Source organism: Lycium barbarum, chromosome 8, assembly GCF_019175385.1.
Source record: "Lycium barbarum isolate Lr01 chromosome 8, ASM1917538v2, whole genome shotgun sequence".
Classification (NCBI taxonomy): domain Eukaryota; kingdom Viridiplantae; phylum Streptophyta; class Magnoliopsida; order Solanales; family Solanaceae; genus Lycium; species Lycium barbarum.
Window position 1 is genome coordinate 110476996 of NC_083344.1, and position 21730 is coordinate 110498725.

General features: G+C 34.3%; 1 long non-coding RNA gene across 3 annotated transcripts; it reads left to right on the forward strand.

Annotated features, from left to right (window-relative positions):
* Positions 1–15566: 15566 nt before the first annotated feature.
* LOC132606679 (uncharacterized) lies at positions 15567–20984 on the forward strand. Of its 3 annotated transcripts, none has more exons than XR_009570010.1 (4): positions 15567–16124; positions 16337–16420; positions 19218–19589; positions 20442–20984. It is a non-coding gene; the product is annotated as an uncharacterized LOC132606679 (long non-coding RNA). The 3 variants fall into 3 exon arrangements; XR_009570012.1 differs by having other exon boundaries at positions 19473–19589; XR_009570011.1 differs by lacking the exons at positions 15567–16124; positions 16337–16420 and having other exon boundaries at positions 17540–19302; positions 19473–19589.
* Positions 20985–21730: the final 746 nt, after the last annotated feature.

Genomic DNA, 21730 nt, shown 5'->3' on the forward strand with positions numbered 1-21730 from the left:
ATTGAGTTCTATTATATACACATAACTATTTAATTTTCATTTTTTTACTTGATATATATGGAAACGGAAGAATAGAGAAATGGTTACAAAGTGATAGGGTTGGATTAAAAGTCAACCATGTTTTTCACCGCATATTGTTACTTCTTTACACCACAATATTTGCCGCAATTGTGATATGATGTCAATAGGAATTTAGTTTACAGTGAAAGAGATCCAAGGCAAGTATAATTGATTAGCAAAGCAATATGCAGAAAGCTTTACAAATGATGTCAAGAGAGAGTGAGAGAAAAGAGGCTGAATGCGAACAGATTATTTTTTATAGTAGAAGAATTTAATATTTGTTATTCCCGTCTCTGCATATTGCTTTACGATTGATTCTCACATGATTAAGGAATAGCATGTGTAATTTTTATTTTATTTTATTTTATGTACTTGCTTTACACCTCGTAAATGCTTATTTTTCCTAACTAAAGAAAAGGAAATTATGGGTACAGTACTATTTATAGCGATTGTTTACAGCAACTCTGTTAATTATAATTTTTAATTTCGAGTCCTTGTTTCGGTATAAGAAATTTTTGGTTATCCACAGAAATGTGTTATTAAATTAGTCTGTTGACCTAATAAGTTAAGTAAATATCCTAAATGATATATTGGCTTGGATTATTATATTGAAACGTTGTATTGGTATGTAGTTTCATTTGTTTGTACAACTTTGGTTTGTATTTAGTTTACTGGAATTTCTAATACTTAGTATTTATTTTGCTTTGTTTGTGTCATTTCATTCGAAGATATGGATAACTCTCAAAGTAAGTTTGGATTAAAATCCAATTATGAAGACATATGTTTGATTGATTCTGCTACCACACACACGATCTTCAAGGACAAGAAATATTTTTCTCATTTATTTATGGGTAAGGCAAATGTTAATACCATTTCTGGTAGTACTAATTTGATTGAAGGCTCCGGAAGAGCCGCCATAATTTTGCCTAAGGGAACAAAACTCATTATAAAGGATGTCATGTTCTCTCCTAAGTCCAGAAGGAACTTATTAAGTTTTAAAGATATCCGTCAAAATGGATACCATATTAAAACAATGGATGAGATGAATCTTGAATATATTGGTATCACCAAGGATGTCTCTGGCCAGAAAGTTGTTATAGAAAAGTTTCCTGCTTTGTCTTCTGGCTTATATTGGACAAAAATTGGAGTAATTGAGGCACATTATGTCGTAAACCAGAATTTTATGGACTCCAATACGTTTGTACTTTGGCATGATCGATTGGGACACCCTGGATCTATAATGATGAGACAAATTATAGAAAATTCAAATGGGCATCCATTAAAGAACCTGAAGATTCTTTTAAACAATGAATTTTCTTGCCCTTCTTGTTATCAAGGCAAGTTAATTATTAGGCCATCACCTACAAAGGTTGAGTTTGAATCCCCTGAATTTTTGGAACGTATACATGGGGATATTTGTGGACCAATTCACCCCCCGAGTGGGTCATTTAGATATTTTATGGTCCTAATAGATGCTTCTTCTAGATGGTCTCATGTGTGCCTACTGTCATCTCGCAACCTGGCGTTTGCGAAATTATTGGCACAAACAATTCGATTACGGGCACAATTTCCTGATAATCCGATAAAGTCTATTCGCCTTGATAATGCCGCAGAGTTTTCATCCCAAACATTTAATGATTATTGTTTATCAATTGGGATAAGAGTTGAACATCCTGTAGCTCATGTTCACACTCAAAATGGCCTTGCAGCGTCATTAATTAAACGTTTGCAGTTGATTGCAAGACCATTACTCATGAAAACGAGGTTGCCCACGACTGTCTCGGGTTACGCTATTTTGCATGCAGCAACACTCGTTCGTCTCAGGCCGACAAACTATCATAAATTTTCTCCGTTGCAATTGGTTTTGGGTCAAGAACCTAATATATCCCATCTAAGAATTTTTGGATGTGCCGTATATGTGCCTGTAGCACCACCACATCGCACCAAGATGGGTCCCCAAAGAAGATTAGGAATCTATGTTGGGTTTGAATCGCCCTCCATTATTCGCTACCTTGAACCATTAACCAGAGATTTGTTCACTGCTCGATTTGCAGATTGTCAATTTGATGAGACAATTTTCCCAAAATTAGGGGGAGAGAATAATGAAATAAAAAGGGAAATTTTGTGGAATAATTCATCATTGTCTCATCTTGATCCATGTGCTTCTATTTGTGAGCAAGAAGTTCAAAAGATCATTCACTTACAGAAAATAGCAAATCAAATGCCAGACGCATTTACAGATTTGAAAAGGATTACCATATCACATATCCCTGCAGAGAATGTCCCGATTCGGATTGATGTCCCTGTAGGACCATCTACTAGTGTCATAGCAAACGAGTCCAAAGCACTCCAAAAGCGTGGTAGACCATTGGGTTCTAAGGATCGAAATCCTAGAAAAAAAAAGAAATGGTCAAGATGACACTACGAAAGAACCTCACAAAGAAATTTGAGATTTGAGCAATAGTGATATTCTTGAAGAAATCAATGAGCCTAAGACTCAAGAAAATGAGGAAATATCAATTAATCCAATTAATGTTGGGACTAATTTGAATAGATTGGAAATAAATGTGGATTATGTCTTTGCCTATAATGTTGCAACAAGAATTATGCAAGATAGTAAGGATCTTGAACCCCAATCTGTTAAAGAATGCCAAGAAAGACGTGATTGGCCAAAGTGGCAAGAGGCAATTCAATCAGAGTTAAACTCACTTACCAAACGGGAAGTTTTTGGACCTGTAGTCCAAACACCTAATGGCATTAAACCTGTTGGTTATAAATGGGTTTTTGCGCGAAAAAGAAATGAGAAAAATGAGAAACAAAGATATAAGGCACGCCTTATTGCACAAGGATTTTCACAAAGGCCTGGTGTTGATTATGAAGAGACATATTCCCCTGTTATGGATGCAATAACATTACGTTATCTCATTAGTTTCGTTGTCCATGAGAGACTTGAGATGCATTTGATGGATGTGGTTACAGCCTATCTATATGGATCACTTGAAAATGAAATATACATGAAAATCTCTGAAGGATTTAAGATGCCTGAAGCATGTAGTTCAAAGTCTCGGGAAATGTATTCAATCATATTACAAAGATCATTGTATGGTATGAAGTAATCCGGGCGCATGTGGTATAACCGCCTTAGTGAATATTTGTTAAAGGAAGGCTATACAAATGATGCAATTTGCCCATGTGTTTTTATAAAGAAAGTAATATCGGAGTTTGTTGTACTTGCTGTATATGTTGACGACATAAACCTTATTGGAACTCCTGCAGAGCTCAAAAAGGCAATTGATTATTTAAAGAAGGAATTTGAGATGAAAGATCTTGGAAAGACAAAATTATGCCTTGGTTTGCAAATTGAACATTTGACAAATGACATTTTTGTCCATCAATCTGCCTATACAGAGAAAGTGTTGAAACGATTTTATATGGATGAAGCACATTCATTAAGTACTCCGATGGTTGTTCGATCACTCGATGCGAATAAAGATCCGTTCCGACCTCAAGAAAAGAATGAGGAAATTCTTGGTCCAGAAGTACCATATCTTAGTGCAATTGGTGCACTAATGTATCTTGCCAATACCACAAGGCCTGACATAGCATTTTCAGTTAATGTGTTAGCGAGACATAGTTGTGCTCCTACAAGGAGACACTGGAACGGAATTAAACACATATTGAGGTATCTAAAGGGGACTATCGATTTAGGCTTATTTTATTATAGCAATTGCAGTCCCGATCTTGTTGGTTATGCCGATGCAGGGTATTTATCCGACCCACATAAAGCTAGATCTCAAACAGGCTATGTATTTATTTGTGGGGACGCTGCCATATCTTGGCGATCTACAAAGCAGTCTATTGTGGCTACCTCATCAAATCATGCTGAGATAATAGCTATTCATGAAGCGAGCCGTGAAGTTGTATGGCTAAGGTCAATGATACATCTCATTCGAGAAAAGTGTGGTTTGAAATGTGATAAAATACCCACAATCTTATATGAAGATAATGCAGCATGCATTGCCCAATTAAAAGGAGGTTTCATAAAAGGAGATAGAACGAAGCATATTTCACCAAAGTTATTCTTCACACATGATCTCCAGAAGAATGGTGATATTGATGTGCAACAAATCCGTTCAAGTGACAATCCTGCAGATTTGTTCACCAAATCTTTACCAACTTCAACTCTTGAGAAGATGATATTCAAGATTGGAATGCGAAGACTCCGACATCTGAATTTTGGTCTTCGTCAGGGGGAGTGAAATACGTGCTGTACTCTTTTTCCCTTAACCAAGGTTTTGTCCCATTGGGTTTTTCTTGGTAAGGTTTTTAATGAGGCAGCTCTCAAAGCGTATTACTAGATATGTGTACTCTTTTTCTTTCACTAGGACTTTTTCCCACAGGGTTTTTTTTTTCCTAATAAGATTTTAACGAAGCACGTCATCTAATTAATGGACATCCATGGGGGAGTGTTATGAAATGACAGTGGATGTCCATGTAGTGGAGATAGTGGAGGGAGATAGTGGATGGCCAAAGTTATGATGACAAAGTCATGATGATGTTGCCATGTGAGCCTATATGACCATCATTGTAGTAATATATCATTCTCAAGTAATGAGGCTATACGTATATCCATTCATTCTGTTGATGGATCGGAGAACAAAAATTAGTAAAACAAAGTATTCTTCGGTTCTCTCTGTGTGTGTGAGTCATACTACTTACTTATTTTTAGTGTTTAGTTTTATTTTATAACAAAAACTTTATTTTTATAACTATTTTTATTTAATATTAATTTTCTGATTTTTTAAATTCTTTCTCTTCTTTCTTCTTCTCTTCAACAAGTTATCGGATTTAGGTTTCTGGAAAAAATTCCACCGGCGAACTCCATTTTTTCTCATAACAGCATTACGAAAAGTTCGGCACACCCTTGTTTGATCCAAAAAATGCAAAACCCTGTTTCATTGCTAAACTTCTTAGTTCGTGTTTTACTTTATGTAAAATCTTACAATGGTAAGATGATATATTTTTTACATTGCTAAGCATGGCAACTACTAAAAGTTCGGAAAATCCTTGTTTGATCCAATTTGTTAGCAATGGAATTGGTCTACGTCGGGGATGAAGCTTTTTTTTTTTTTTTCTTTTGTTTGTGATGTTGGTGGAAAAGTTACATCCTTCCCAGGGTTACCAAAAATGAAGCACAAAAGGATTAGAAAAAAGAAATGGATCGAAAGCTCCTTGTTCTTCCTCTTCTTGGGAATTTTTCTCCTGTTAATTAAAGCTTCTTGAATGGTACTTATGATTGGTTTGAGCAAACACTGTCACTACTTTCCCTATTAAATAAAACCTCTCCAAAAACACCAAATATGCAATCAATAAAAAACCAATACCCATTGGGTTTTTAAATAAAGAAAGAACCACAATTGGTTGTTTTAGAATTATGAATTCGGGTTTCGACAAAAGAAAAATAAACAGTGTTCAGCGAGAATAAGAAAGAGGGGTGGATTGAGATGGATGATTAGAGAGTTGGATTTTTTGGGGTAACTTTGATGAATTTGGCTTCATCTTCTTGTGTTTCGCCACCGGAAAGATGAAGAACCTATGGATCGATTTCGTCAAAGTATGGAGTTTTCTTCACCATTTATTAAACAGTTTTGAGCTTCATTTGAATCATATTCTGAGATTGATTAAGGAGTGAATATACTTCATGTTTCCTTTCCATTCCTCTTTCTTGGTGGCTTGGGGCTAAAATAGTATTGTGGTGGCCATAGGTGGTGCTCCGGCGGGAATAATAAAAAGGAAATAGGTGGAAGAGAAAGGAAAGAAATAGAATAATAAATCAGAAAAAGGGAAAGATTAAGGAAAAAAATGAAGAAAAAAAGTTTTAATTGAATTTACACGTGACAACCGCGTGCACTTCACCAACCAACACATATGTAGGTATGACTTTTTAAGGGTGAGTATATTCCACTTTTAAAATGCCCCGAGGGGTGGGGGGGGGGGGGGGGGGGGAGGAGTTAATAGAACCCCCGCAAAGGTAAGTTATGTAATTGGGATTTCGGTCAAACGTTGGGGGCTCATTTGGGTTAAAACTTAGTTTTTAAAAATAAAAAATAAAAAAAAAGTTTAGCCCGGTTGGGGCTAGTTTGGGCCACTTAAACCCAACCCTTACGCATCCCGGTAATACAACTCGTAATCAACCTAGCGCTTAAACCAACGAGCTTTAATGTTTACAGTCGAGACCGGTCCGGCCGCTTGACAAGCATTGCCATACCCCGTCCCTTCTCTTTCTCATTTTTTTTTTCAACTACCTTAAATGAGTGCAATCTCTTCTCCCAACTATGTTCATATTTCTATTTCTTAGAGTTATTAAATCTCATTATAGTTTTTTTATTTGAAATTTTTGAGTTCAATTTTGTGGGTTATTTAAATAAATTTTAAAAATATTGTGTCTTTTTTTTTCATGTAAATTTGAGTAGGAAATTGACAATTGCAAGGCTATAATATCAGGAGGAGCTACAGTTTGTCGACTGTAACAACAAAGTAATATTAAAAATTTGGGATGAATATTTCTTAAGAGGTTTTTAAAAAAATTTACAAGTTTCTTTATTTATGATGTTATTTTATAGGCCTAATGATATATTTATTATGATATCAGAGGCTAACTTTTGAGGTTGAGTTAAGTCAAAAATGCATTGTTGTTATCACTTACTGAATCATTTAGTTATTTTTTCAATAAAATCGTAGGTTCCTATAATAATTTATAAAGTAAATTTTTAACTTTTTAAAATATCAAACTGAACTATATTAAGTTTCAAAATAACAAAAAAAAAAAATTGTTAAAATGATGTTTGTTCTTGTGGTGGATTTTGATGAGAACGGTTACATGCAACATCGAGACTTGCTCTACTACGATTGAAACTAAATTAGTTTCAACAATGTTTATCAACAATGCACCGAGGATTTTTTCCTTAGTTTTTAGAAAAAATTCAACCACTAGGGCTATTTGTTTATCTGTTAAAAAGGAAAGTCTGTAAAAAATAAAAATAAAAAGAAACAACGACCTATTTTAGAAATCAAACGAAAACGCCTAGAATAAAAAAACCTTAGTTAGGAAAGTAAAGTGTGTGAACTGGAGTTCGAAGATGACCCTCAATCTTGTCGCTGCTGAGAAATGAGAACAAAATTGACCTTAATGCAGCTTAAGATCGAGTTTGAAGGTGAGTTATCCAGTTATTGTTCTCGCAAAATTAGCTGAAAAATCGCGAGGCCCGATTTTCAAATTGAAGTGATGTCCGTCCGGTACTTTCGTCGATTTCACTGATATTTTTGTTATTTTGCCTATGATTTCTTTCAAACTTGTATTGTAGCTCCTGTGCCAATTGTACTGTTGAGATCGTAACTGTTGTTGTTCATTTGCATCTATCCTTTAGTATTTGTCGGATTTGGCTTTTCCCATCTTGACTTTGTTGTGTATATATGTTGTTGAATCTTGAGTACCTTTAATTTATATTGTTTATTTGTCGATTTTTCCTTATTCCTTGTTTCTTCCCCCTTTATATTTTCGTGATATTTGAATGAAGAATCAAGTCAATGATAATTATATTCAAAACTCTAATGATACTACTCATTATTTTTTCAAATTTTATGCAAATGGTTGAGTAGCAACTGAATAATCATTCTAAGATAGAATAATATTTTGTTTTTTATAGAAAAAAATATTTTGGGAGGTGCACATATTGCTTATTGCAACCTCTTCCCTATAACTAAAATCTTGCTTGAGCATCGGACACATGTATACAAATTCTTGTAATGAAATTTGTACTCAACGTGCATATAGTACTCTTAATCTGGACTTTATGTGTTATATTAAAGCTTCTTACTATTTTATGTAACAAATCATACATCGTAATAGCAATGTAACTCTTACGTGACGTTTTAAGATAAAACACTAAAAATTAATTGAAGCAAATTATATACTGAAGAGAAATCGAGATGTGTGAGACAATTTCGAAAAGTTTAAATTTTGTTGTACATAATAGAATAATAAAAATAAGTCACTTTACTAATACAAAAGTAAAATAAGTGATTTTACCATAAAATTTCACTAACCTCCCCTAATTACATCCTTAGGTAAGTTTGCAACTTTCCTCAATACTATAATATTGTAACCTTGTGGACGAAACTCCTTCAGCTAGTACATTTGGGCTTTGGTTCATGGCTGTCAAAATCACAATTGATTATTGGACTTTTCTCATCCGCTGGTCCAAGCCCAATTTTAGTGCCTAAATTTTGGTGGTAACACCTTCATAACAATGGAAAATGGAAAGGCGTCACAAAAATTGCAATTATGGAAAAATTAGATCAACATAGAATTTGAATGAAATGACAGACTGTCATGATCACTACTATATTTTATATTATCATAAAGAAAATGGAGAAATCAAACAAAGCAAGATATATTACTTTACTTTACTAATATTTAGAAGCCAACAAAGGTGTACGAACGCTGCATTAATTAATTGTACAAAAAGCAATAAAAATTGTACCTGGTGGTGGGTCTTAACTGATTGAGGAATAAACACGTGTATCTCTATCTCTCTTCCAACTTATTTTGAGACTTCATCCTCATCGTCTTCTCTGTTACTCAGTGCACGGGAACACAAATTTCTCCCAAAAATCCTAAAGCAAATTACCCCAATTCTAATTTTGAACCCTAGATCCATGCACTGAACCTGGATTTCTATCCAACGTTATGAAGATGCCAACTGAAGATGTAGTAGAGGAGTTCTCAAATGTTAACCTCTGGTATTTGTTCCGAGTTGTCTCTAAAGTTGGTTGATTCTGTTGGCATTCTATTGTTTTAAGGTGAAATTGGTTGATTCTCCTTTTATTTTTTAAACCTTTCTGTTTCTCCTCCTCTAGCATGCATGTGGTACCATCAAAACTTCCTCCATGTCAAGAATATCTGGCTTGACCCAACCCCATTCCATGTTCTCTTCTTTGTTAATCTAATTTCTCTTGAAATTGAAAATAGCAACAGAATAATGTGACTATTAAGTTTTGTTCCAACGAAATTAGTGCTAATTAGTCATTTTGGTAATTGAACTGATGTAATGATCCAGATATGGATCTAAACTCACATTAAGTAAATATGAAAAACAAATGAATTTTTGGGACAATTTTCGATTTATATCACTAAATGGAACTCAAATACAACGAAATTGAAAGATTAATAAACTAATACTAGATAGATGAAGAATCCACCAATGTCATCATGAATCTGCCAAGAAAAAAAAAAGAAAGGAAGAATCAAATTTAGAAGAGAAGAAGAGAAAGGGAAGAACACGTGAAGAAGAAGGAGGAAAGAGAGGAAATGACCTGCCAAAAGCTATCTTCTCTCTCTTGTCACTTTCAGTTATTACTAACTCTTCGATGATGTGGCATATTCGTGGCCCTCCGAACTCATTAAATATCTGTTAATCCTGACCATGTGATTTAAATGTTAGTTACTCCCTTACTTAGCCGAGCTTCAACTTCGATCCCTCACAACAACAATTACTCTACTTATTCCTTTTATTTAGTAAGGTCATTACAATCCCCACTGCTTGGAAACAATCCTTGACCTCAAGGATTAATTATCAAAATCAAGGAACTGAGCCTTAATGCATTGATAATCTTCCCACGTAGCATCCTCTAGAGGTAAGTTGGACCATTGTATTAACACGCGAGTCACTGCAACATTGTTTTTTTTTTTTTTATCATCTGCCATTGTAATATAACAACAGGCTTGACCAAGAACTGACCATCATCACTAATGCTAGGAAGCAATGTTTGCACCACTACTCTGTCACTAATCTTCTTCTTAAGCAAGGAAACATGGAACACATGATTAACTTTACTTTCTTGAGGTAACTCTAATCGATAGGCAACATGCCCAATCCTAGCCAGTATCTTATAGGGTCCATAATACTTAGAACTGAGTTTCAAACTTCCCCTTAGAGCAATGGAAGACTGCATGTATGGTTTTAACTTCAAATAGACCATATCTCCCACCTGGAATTCCTTATCAGTCCTCCTTTCTGTCAACATAGGACTTCATTCATTCCTGAGCTTTAGTCAAGTCATCCTTCAATAATTGTTGCATCAGTTGTCTTTTCATGATGATATCTTCAGCTGTTGGGACCATAGTTTCAAGCAAGGGCCTAGAGATAGGTGCGGGGGTGAGTATCCATACAATTCTTCAAAGGGAGTGCATTGCAAGCTTGTATGGAAATTGGTGTTATACCACCATTCAACAGCATGAAGCCAGTGCTTCAAATGAGTAGGCCTGCTAGCATTCATACATCTAAGATTGTTTTCTAGGCACTTATTCACCCTCTCAGTTTGACCATCACATAGTTTTCTAGGCACTGATTCACCCTTTCAGTTTGACCATCACTCTGAAGGTGATATGAAATACTGTAGTGTAGTTAAGTGCCAAGTAACTTGAACAGTGATCGCCAAAAATACTGAGAAATACTCTATCTCTGTCTGTAAAAATGGATTCAGGTGTGCCAGGCAAGCTATGAACTCTTTTCCAAAATAATTCAGCAGCAGTGGAAGCAGTATAACGATGAGCAAAAGCTATGAAGTGAGCATACTTGGTCATTCTATCAACTACTACTAAGATCACATCTTTGTTTCTTGACTTGGGCAGCCCCTCATTGAAATCCATGCTAATATCCCTCATTGAAATCCATGCTAATATGACTCCAAGTTTGATGTGGGATAGGAAGGGGCAGTAGCAAGCCTGGATATGCCACATTTTCTTTATTATTTATGAGACAGATGTCACAACTAGAGACAAATGCTATTACCATCTGTTTCATTTCTGGCCAGTAGAACAGCTGAGACAATCTCTTAAGTGTGCCAAGTTGACCTGAATGACCCCCCATAGGTGATTCATGAAAGGTGGTGATTAACTGGTTCATGAGACCACCAGAAGCACCAATATATAGCTTTCCTTTTTCTTTTGAGAACCTCAGATCAATAGTGCCAAATACTAAGACCATGTAAGTCCACAGATACTTGAGAAATAATTTCCAAGACTTGAGTATCACATTCATAGCTTGAACGGATTTCAAGCATCCAAGAAGAGACAGGTATGCTAATAGCCATCAACTACCCCTTGTAATGATCATTGGTAGAATCAGTTTCATGTTGTTTAGAGAGTGCATAAGCAACTCTATTTTCAGCCCCCTTCTTGTATTGAACTTCATAATCTAACCCCGATAGTTTGGTCATTCCTTTCTGCTAAACTGCAGAAGTTACTTTTTGTTCTAACAAGAACCTTAAGCTATGGTGACCAGTCTTGATTACAAAGTATTTAAACCGTAAATAGTGTCTCCATTTCTTAATAGCATTCAAGAGTGCCATGTACTCTTTTTCTCACATAGACTTGTCCCTATGTTTCTGAGCTAACACTTTACTCAGATATGCAATTGGGTTGCCATCTTGCATTAAAACTGCACCAATTCCTCCATGACTAGCATCAGTTTCCAAAACAAACACTTTATAATAGTTTGGCAAACTCAGAACAGGAGTGGCAGTCATAGCTTTCTTTAGAGAAATGAAAGTTAGCTCAGCTTCATGGTTCCATTTGAATGAATCCTTCTTAAGTAGATCAGTAACTGGCCTACATATAGTGCCATAATTAGCAACATACTTCCTGTAATAAGCTATCAGTCCCAAAAACCCTCTGAGAGCCCTTAGAGTGGTTGGCCTAGGCCAATCAACCATTGGTTGAATTTTAGAAGGGACAGTGGATACTCCTTCTGCAGTTATCGCATGGCCCAAATACTAAACTTTAGGCTGGCCAAAAGAGCACTTAGATTTTTTTTCAAATAATGAATGTTTCCTTAGAGTGTCAAATACAACAATAAAATGTTTCACATAATATTCTATAGAAATGCTGTAAATCAAGATATCATTAAAGAACACTGACAAGTGTCTGGCGTATATATATTTTAACTCTTACTCTATCAAATAATAGTATAGAAAGATGTCGAACTCACAGAGATTGGTTTATATATTTTACAGACGTTTCTTGTTTTAATTACTATTTGAGAAAATCAGAAAGAGTTGAGTTGTGAGTTAATTAACTAAAAATACGTAAATAGAGCAATGGAGATATATTTTGTTTTTTCAAAAATATAATAAAAGGTGTTGGGATTCTGACTTCACTTGATATTTCTATTATGAAGTAAATTCTTTAATCTTCAATTTCTATTTCTCATAAATGTATAAATGCCTCTCACGATTACATTTATATATTATTACTTAAGTTGAACAATCAATTGCAATCCTCTCGGTTATACAAATTAATTATCAAAATAGTAATATTAAAGAACCAGAAATATATGCTTAAAATGAAACATGCTCTTTATAGTAAGTCCCTTTCGGTTACCTTACTTGCTAGAACTAATTATTACACTATCCGCCTCTCTCGATTACAAATAAGTGTAAAATTAATTATAACATAAAAGAAATAGATGTTACTGAAGAAATGTTAACATCTATCTATACCAATATTAACGTTATTACCTCTTCCGCCTCTCTCGATTACAGAATTAGTAATGCATTAATATGTAGTATAAAATAGATAGATGTTAACAAATGAAATAACATCTAACTGTAAAGCGGATAAAATTTAAATATAAAGCTTCAGCTCTAGCATGTGAAATTGAGGAATAATATCTTCTATTACATAGAAATATCAAGATCCGTCATTCTCCCAACACAAAAGAAAGTTATTCCATATTGAAATTAGTACAACTTATGAAAATATTCTTATCCATTAATAAGAAAATAAGAGAAATATTCAAGAAGAATAATTTCACTACTTAATTAAAAACAGGAACTAGAATAACTTCCAATATCAAATAATTGAAGAAATAGTAAAAGAAGAACCGAAGAAAGGAACAATATATTTTGCAGTTCTCCCGTTACTCTATGTTTTCCCTCTGAATTCGTGTCCCTCAAAATGGAAAAGGATGCCTCTATTTATAGCAATGATAACCGTCTATGCAGCCAATGAAATTACACTATTTGCAATTTGCAAGCTCTGAATTTTCCTCTGCAGCCTACCATTTCTCTTTCCTCTAGTCATCCTCTTTCCATTTGTTTTTCTTTTCTTTTTAAATTATTTTAATGTGAACTACTTTTTCACAACTTACAAGTTACAACTTGCCAGTTGCGTTTTCCATTAGTAAACACGGACTCCTCCCAAATGGTAAGTTACAAGCATTCTTCTTGATTCAGACTTCTTCTCTTTCTCCATTTGCTTTTATTTTTCTTTTTGTTTCAATTTATTGTCGGGTCCCACCTTAGTTGCAAGTTGTATTTCATTCTCTGCATGCTTCCTTTTGGTTTTCTTCTTCTTTTATTTCTTTCATTTTGTTTGTGTTTGATTTTTTTGTAAAATCCGGACTTGAATCTCTTTTGCCACATATCTTCTTAATTGATGAGCTATTAATCTTCTTATTAAATTATGACATTTTCTGCAAGGAAAAATAGAAATATTAGTAATAAAATTAAATAACAACTTAATTTATGCATGATATTTTTCTCTTATCAAACACTAGTACAAATTTTCTGAGAAACGGTTGAAAAACCTGGTTCATTAATGCTTGAAAAGTTGCTGGCGCATTAGTCAACTTAAAAGGCATGACCTTAAACTCATAGTGCCCCATATGTGTTCTAAATGTAGCCTTTTGCACATCTTCAATCTTCATTCTGATCTGGTGATAACCGGCCCTCAGATCCACTTTTTAAAAGATCACAACCCCATATAGTTCATCTAATAGATCATCAACAATGGGAATAGGATACTTATCCTTAATGATAATGTCATTTAACCCTCTATAATCCACACAGAACCTTTATGTTCCATCTTTCTTTTTGATTAGTAAAGCTAGTGAGGAAAATGGTGATTGACTTTGCTGGATGATCCCATTAGTAAGCATTTCTGTAACTTGTTTCTCCAATTCATCTTTTTGATAGTAGTTGTATCTGTAAGGTCTCAAACTGACTGGCAAAGCCCCAGGTTTGAGTGGAATTGAGTGATTTAGTGCTCTAGCAGGAGGCAAGGTCTTGGGTTATGCAAAAACATCAGAGTAAGACTTCAACACTTCTTCAACATCTTGCCCATGGTTCCACTAGAGATCATGCTAAGCTTGCTCTCTTCAGAGATTCCATGCAAAACCAACGTGTTGCTCTTTCTTTCAATAGTGATACAGTTCCTCTCATGGTCAAAATTAATGGGATTGTGCTTCCTCATCCAATCATTACCTAATACAATGTCACACCCTCCCAAGAGTATAATAAGCAGGTTCTCTATAAATGGTCTTCCTTGCATTTTCCAGGTGAACTCTTTGCACTAAGAAATGGTCATGACATAGTTGCCATCAACAACAGTCACTCTCACTGGTGGACAAGCACTAGACTAATAACCAGTTTCCTTGACAGTGTTCATGTCAATGAAACTATAAGTAGCTCCAAAATCAATCAGTACTGTCAGTTTCTATTTTTGACAATTCCTCTCACTAATATAGTGTTAACTCCTTGATTATCTCATCATAAAGCATTCATGCATACAGCTTCCATAACTTCTTGTTCTAGTTCCCCTTCTATGATTATATCAACATCATTTTGTTCATTTTCAACCTCAGAGATCTCAGGAACAGTACTTGGTTCACCAAACATACAATTCAGTTGTTGCTTCTTACATTGATGCCCTGATTCAAACTTTTCACCACATCTGAAACACAAATGATTATTCTTTCTATACTCATACACCTCAAGAGTTAACCTAAACCCATTGGATCTAGATACAGGACCCTTAGCATTAGTGAAATTGTTAGGCTTAGCAAACAGTTTAGCAACTGCTTTGGCTTTCTTCTCAGCCACTTCAATTGTTTTTCTTAAATTTTAGCTTGTTTTATAGCTAACCTAAGAGTTTTTGGTTTTATGAGTTTAACCCCTACCTTAATATCCTCTTTCAAGGCTCCAATGAAACTAGACAAAAAAATTAGATTCATCTAGAAGAGGATTTCTTACAACATCTGAGCCTTCTTATCTTCAAACTGTGCCAAAAACTCATCAGCAGTTCTAATTTGACTCTTGTTGAACTCTACCACTATATCTTCGAATACTTCCTCACTGAATCTGACAATCAGCTCTTCTTTGAACTCAGTCCAACCAACTTCTTTTTTGCTCAACACCAGTGAATGATACCATGTCTCAGCTACCCCATTCAAGTAAAGTGCAGCAGCTTCCATCTTAGAATTTTCCTGAGTTTTGTATAGATTAAAATACCATTCACGCTTCCTAATCCGCACCTTAGGTTCCTGACCTTCGAAGCTTGGCAATTCCCATTTTGGAGAAGGGGTTTGAATTGCAACTTGAGGTCTGATTGCTCTTACATCCTGAGCTCTTTGTTGGGGTCTTTCCAAAGCTATTAATCGCTCCAATATCAATTCTAGGGTTCCTTGAATTCCTCTTTGTGTCTGTTGAAGTGCTTGTTGACCACAGTCAACTCATTCAACACTTCCTCATGCTGATTGATCTTAGCATCCATGGTTTGCATTTGTGTTCCTTCTGCCATGATTCAACCCACAAGCTGCAAATCTACTGCTCTAATACCAATTGTAATGATCCAGATATGGATCTAAACTCAAATTAAGTAAATATGAAAAACAAATGAATTTTTAGGACAATTTTTGATTTTATATCACTAAATGGAACTCAAATACAACGAAATTGAAAGATTAATAAACTACTACTAGATAGATGAAGAATCCACCGACGTCATCATGAATCTGCCAAGAAGAAGAAGAAGAAGAAGAAAAGAAGAATCAGATTTAGAAGAGCTTTCAGTTATAACTAACTCTTCAATGACATGGAAAAATCGTGGCCCTCCGAGCTCATTAAATATCTTTTAATCCTGACCGTGCAATTTAAATGATAGTTACTCGCTTCCTTAGCCGAGCTTCAACTTCGATCCCTCACAACAACATTTACTCTGCCAGGTTTCTAATGTCGAGTTGCATCTTAATGTACTTATATTCTATTTTCTTAGATATTATTGATTTAGAGATTTTTGCGATTTACAATCTTCTTTCTGCCTCTAAAGTTGTATTCGCATTTATACTCAATATTTCTTTCGTTTAGTGATTTTTGTTTTTGGATAGTATTTGATTTTTCTCTTTCTTCATATTTTGTTTGTGGATTTTGGCCTCAGGAAGTTTCTGTTGGGATAAAAATAGTACGGAGTAGCAACAAGGGAAGAAGATTGTGCGACCAATGCATTTGATGAAATTCCCCAGTAAGTAGAAGATAGTTCCAGCAATTCTCTGCTGCGGTATTACTTTTGTCATGCTACGTATACTCATAACATTATACTCCATAAGAAAAATATATCTTGGATCAAAATTGATATGCATTTAGTTTATTTAGATTTTCATTACATTTTGTCTCACTTGCTTACTTGGAAGCTAGAACTGTTTTACTCTAGCCATCAGCTTCTCACCTGGTGGATAAAAAAAGAATTAGTAGATAAGAAAAAAGATCATATGTTCCTTTAGAGTATTGTGTTATTTGAATTCTCTGCAATATTATTTTACTGAAAAAGAATGTCTTGTGTCAAAAATGGAGAAGAAAGAATAGCTAGAAATTAATCAAAAGAATAGGACATGCCTACTGTAAGTCTTACTCAGGAGGTAACAAACAACAAATTTAGAGAAAACCAGCAAGAAAACCGAAGGTGCATGTTAGAGTATATGATTTGGGATATCTATTGAATAAAAATCTATTTGCTTTTTCTTTTTTGGGTAATCAGAGTTTAATCTTTTCTCTTTTCATTTTATAATAATTGCAACAGATTATAAACTAAATTTTCGTGACAGTGTTTGGTTTGTGTTCCAAGTTTCTACACTTCCTTATCCTCTGGCGGAATGGATTTTCTTTTCCCACCATCAGAGATTTCATCTTCCCGTAATTTAAATCATGAAAGAACTTAATAGAATTTTCGGTGAGTCATTAGCTCTTTCAAGTGTATACAGTTCAGGAACTTACATGTGCTTAAGGTGTAAAAGGTTCAAATTCTAATGGAAACTTTAATATGCAAGAGACAAATGTATTTCAATTGAAAAAAGGGCAAAGGGGCAAATATACCCCTCAACTATAGGATATGGAGCAAATATACCCTCCGTTAAAAAAAAGGAGGATTTATGCCCTCGCCGTTAATGAAAAGGGACATATATACCCCTCAACTATAGGATATGGAGCAAATATACCCCTCGTTACAAAATTGGTGCAAATATACCCCTGTCATTTTAAAATGGTGCAAATATACCCTTTTCACTGACGGATTTAAAAAAAAAAAATTGGTTCTTTTTTAATTAAAAAATATCACGTGACTTTATAAAAAAGTCTACCCATTTTTTTGTGTAGACATACTTTTCTAAGGCCACATAGTAATTTTTTTGATAGGTGGGGTCTGTTCGTTTAAAAAAAATATCACGTGACTTTATAAAAAAGTCTACCCATTTTTTTGTGTAGACATACTTTTCTAAGGCCACATAGTAATTTTTTTGATAGGTGGGGTCTGTTCGTTTAAAAAAAATATCTCCGTGACTTTTAAAAAAATAAGTCTACCCTTTTCACTGACGGATTTTAAAAAAAAAATATTTAGGTTATTTTTTAATTAAAAATATCACGTGACTTTAAAAAAAAGTCTACCCCTTTTTTTGCGTAGACATACTTTTCTAAGGCCACATAGTAATTGTTTTTTGATGGGTAAGGTCTGGTTCTTTTTAAAAAATGAGTAGACTTATTTTTTTTAAAGTCACGGAGATATTTTTTTTAAACGAACAGACCCCACCTATCAAAAGAAAAAATTACTATGTGGCCTTAGAAAAGTATGTTTACACAAAAAAATGGGTAGACTTTTTTTTAAAGTCACGTGATATTTTTTAATTAAAAAATAACCTAAATTTTTTTTTTTAAAATCCGTCAGTGAAAAGGGTATATTTGCACCATTTTAAAACGACAGGGGTATATTTGCACCATTTTAAAATGACAGGGGTATATTTGCACCAATTTTGTAACGAGGGGTATATTTGCTCCATATCCTATAGTTGAGGGGTATATATGCCCCTTTTTATTAACGGCGAGGGCATAAATCCTCATTTTTTTTAACGGAGGGTATATTTGCTCCATATCCTATAGTTGAGGGGTATATTTGCCCCTTTGCCCTTGAAAAAATAAGCACGATTCTTCTGTTTTCGGTTTTAGATACTGTGTGTATTCATGGTCAGTATCATGATGGTGGGAATCAACTACTCCCAAATGGTATTTTGAAAGCGAGCATTCATTTTTAGGTGCTTAATAAATCGATCATTGCCATTTCCTTGATTGCTTCCTTTTCTTTGGTTGAACTTGGGTATAAGGGAATGTGGGAACTTTTTTAACATTACGCTTTGTTTAAGGTGATGGCAGAAAAATAGTATTCTTTTACAACAACTGTAGAGGTCACCTACTTTTTGCTTCTAGCACCACGACATCTATTTGGCACTGTTATTTAATAAAATTACTTTTTACTGATAACAAAACATTCTCCTAATACATTATTTGATGTGTTTCTTATCCTCTATCAATTGGTTCTTTTTCTTTTTCTTTATCCTAGGTCCAATTTAACTGTTTCTTCAAACCTATAAGTTGCCACAAATAGTTGTAAGTTGAAACATCTTACTTGGAACTATCTAAAGCTACTTGATGCTACGATGTATCTGCGAGTAGATTCTTGGAGTCATTTGTGTATAATTTAGCAACGTATGATGCTCCATGTTGACAACATTATTGATCATATCGTGCAAAGTATTAAAATAAAGATACATTTTTGCTGCTAATGAAACTCTTTTAACTTCCTTGCTGATTAATTGTAGCAAAAAAGGGGCAAAAGTTTAAGAATGTATTTTATCTGCTACTTCAATCAAGTTAGTATTACCTTTTCGCCGTGAGTAGTTTTACTTTTATATGTAATATGTGGATATGGACAGACAGTTTCTATAACATTTTCTTTTTATTTGTAGACATCCTAATATGTCCAGCCATTTTTTCAGGAGTTTACTCTACACAACGGCTATGGCATAGAATATAAAAGTCGCCAAGCCCTGCCTTTGGCGTCAAATTATTTAGTAAACTTTGGTACAATTTTTTAATTTCATAATCAAAATCTTTATACTAATATATACATACTATGTTTAGTCTGATGAGTTTAGAGTTCTTATGGATTTCACTCATTTGCTATTGAAAGAAGTTTGGTATACTTACTACTTGGTACTTTTGGATCTTTGCTTGCTTATTAAAAATTATAGTGTCGAGTGAGGGAAGATGACAAAGAGAAAACAATCAAGTTCTAGAAGCAAAGCAACAAGCAGGCCAAGCCATGGGAAAGGGTTGATTTAAGATTCTCTAATTTTCAAGAACTTCAGGTACAATTTCACATACCTTTTTCAGGCCTTGGGTCCATTTTTCTTGAAAAAAGAATAATGTTCTGTTTTGTGTGCTTATAGTGATTAGTGTCGGATTATGATGTTGTATTTGTATTAGGTAGTTCTTGGATAAAATTACAATTTTATTATTGGCAGATAACACATAGAAAACACCACACCTCTAGACTCAACTTTTATGGGTGACTTAGCTTTCTTTTGTTATTTTTGCAGTATCTGAATTGCAAATTCTGATATGGTAGTGGGCAGTAAGTTAGGTAGCATCAATTGCTGAGCTTTTTACTTAGTAAAACTTAGATAGCATAAATTGTTGAGCTTTTTACTTAGTAAAACTTAGATAGCATAAATTGTTGAGCTTTTTAGTTAGTAAAACAAACTACATGCAGAAGTGTAGTGAAAGAGGGAAACAATGTGATTGAGACAACACGTCTAATATAGGCTGAAGTTCAGAGATAAATTCTCATTCATCCCACATATCATTTTACTTATTAAAAGAAAAAAGAACATGAATTTATCTTGAATCGAGATTTTTGGCTCAATTTTACCCAGTTTTGTTGAAAGAGTAACCGATTTCACCTTGAATTTGATATGCGAACTTGAGCAAATGTGTGATTTTATAAGGTGTTTTTAGCTTAGTTAAGAACATAGATAACCAGCCAAGTAGGTAAAGATGCAGGTTGACTTTTAAAAAAACTACTTAAGTTTCTTCATCTAAATCTTCTGATGTTACCATGTTGATATAAATATGCATTCTGCACAAATGGTGAAGTTGATACACTTGACATGAACTTGCTCTGACTATTTTTAGCGTGTGCCCTTCTCAATAATTTGCAGGAACAACAAACAGTAATGTTTGGCCACTGAAAAGCACATATGTACAAAGAGTTGATGTTCTATATGGCACATTGGATAGTCCAGAAGTTGGGACAACGCTAGAATTTGAATGATAGATTGTACAAGCAGAATGTTCCTAACAACTTCTTGAGCATCCTTCTTTTCTTTTTCTTTCTTTTGGATTTTTTTTTTTTGGCTGCAAGTTGTTTGAGTTGTGTTAACATTTGATGTCTTTTTTTTTTTTTTTTTTTTGTGCAATCGATGGTTTGGTATTGTGTATCTTTTGCTGATGCTTGAATGAATAGACTTTATTTTTAACTTATCAGATCATCCCTTTCACTAAAACATGCACGTATCTAGAATAAATTGATTCCTTGCAATTTGTGGCTCATATGGCAGAAAAATATCCAGCAATTCTTTATTTTTTATTTATAGAAAACAAACTTACAATGTTGGGCCCGTGCTTAGCCGGGCCATGCCCCTCTAGTAAAGTTATAAACAAAGAGTAATTTTACGGCCATGAAAACTAGTTGGTCTGCACAATCCATCTAGCTGGTCTACACTATCTTGGGGCGGTCTTTAAATTTTGCCGCTCAAATCGCTGGTCTTTAATTTTTTGACTGTCGGCACTTCAAGTAACAAAAGGTAGCCGAAAATATCCCTGACATCTAAAAAACAAAATAAAAATTTGGCCTAATTTATGCCTTGCGATTATTATTTTCCGACCTCTGCTGGAGATTGAAGCCAAAATCTCTAATTTCATCGACCAGCGGATAAAGGTACTTTGGCATACAAACTTTCATTAAATCAGAAGCAGAGACAAAAATTAAAGATAAGCTATTTGAGAGGCAAAAATTAATGACCAGTCCGTAAGGACAATCCGCGCAAAAATTGATCTTTTAGACTTGCAAGTTGTAAAACACTTGTATGAATTTCTAGCCTCTAGATTAATTAGATGGCATTGGCTACCACAGCAGCCCATCCATGTCATTTCAAGGTCTTTGGCCCAAAATGTCTTCTTGACTCTGCTTTGAAAATTTAACGACAGAGATAAAGTTATATTCATTTCTGATTTCTTCATCAAATTGCCTGCCTGCTGTTGATTCAAGTTGCCAACATTTTTGATTGATACGCACAGCTAGCGATTGTGATGGCTAAGGGCAGAGCTACACTGTCAGCTATGAGTTCGATTGAACCTAATAGCTTTGATTTAAATATTATATTTGTCTTAAAAATTCAAATTCATTAAACATGTACTTATTATTAATTTAAAATTCAATAACTTCAAT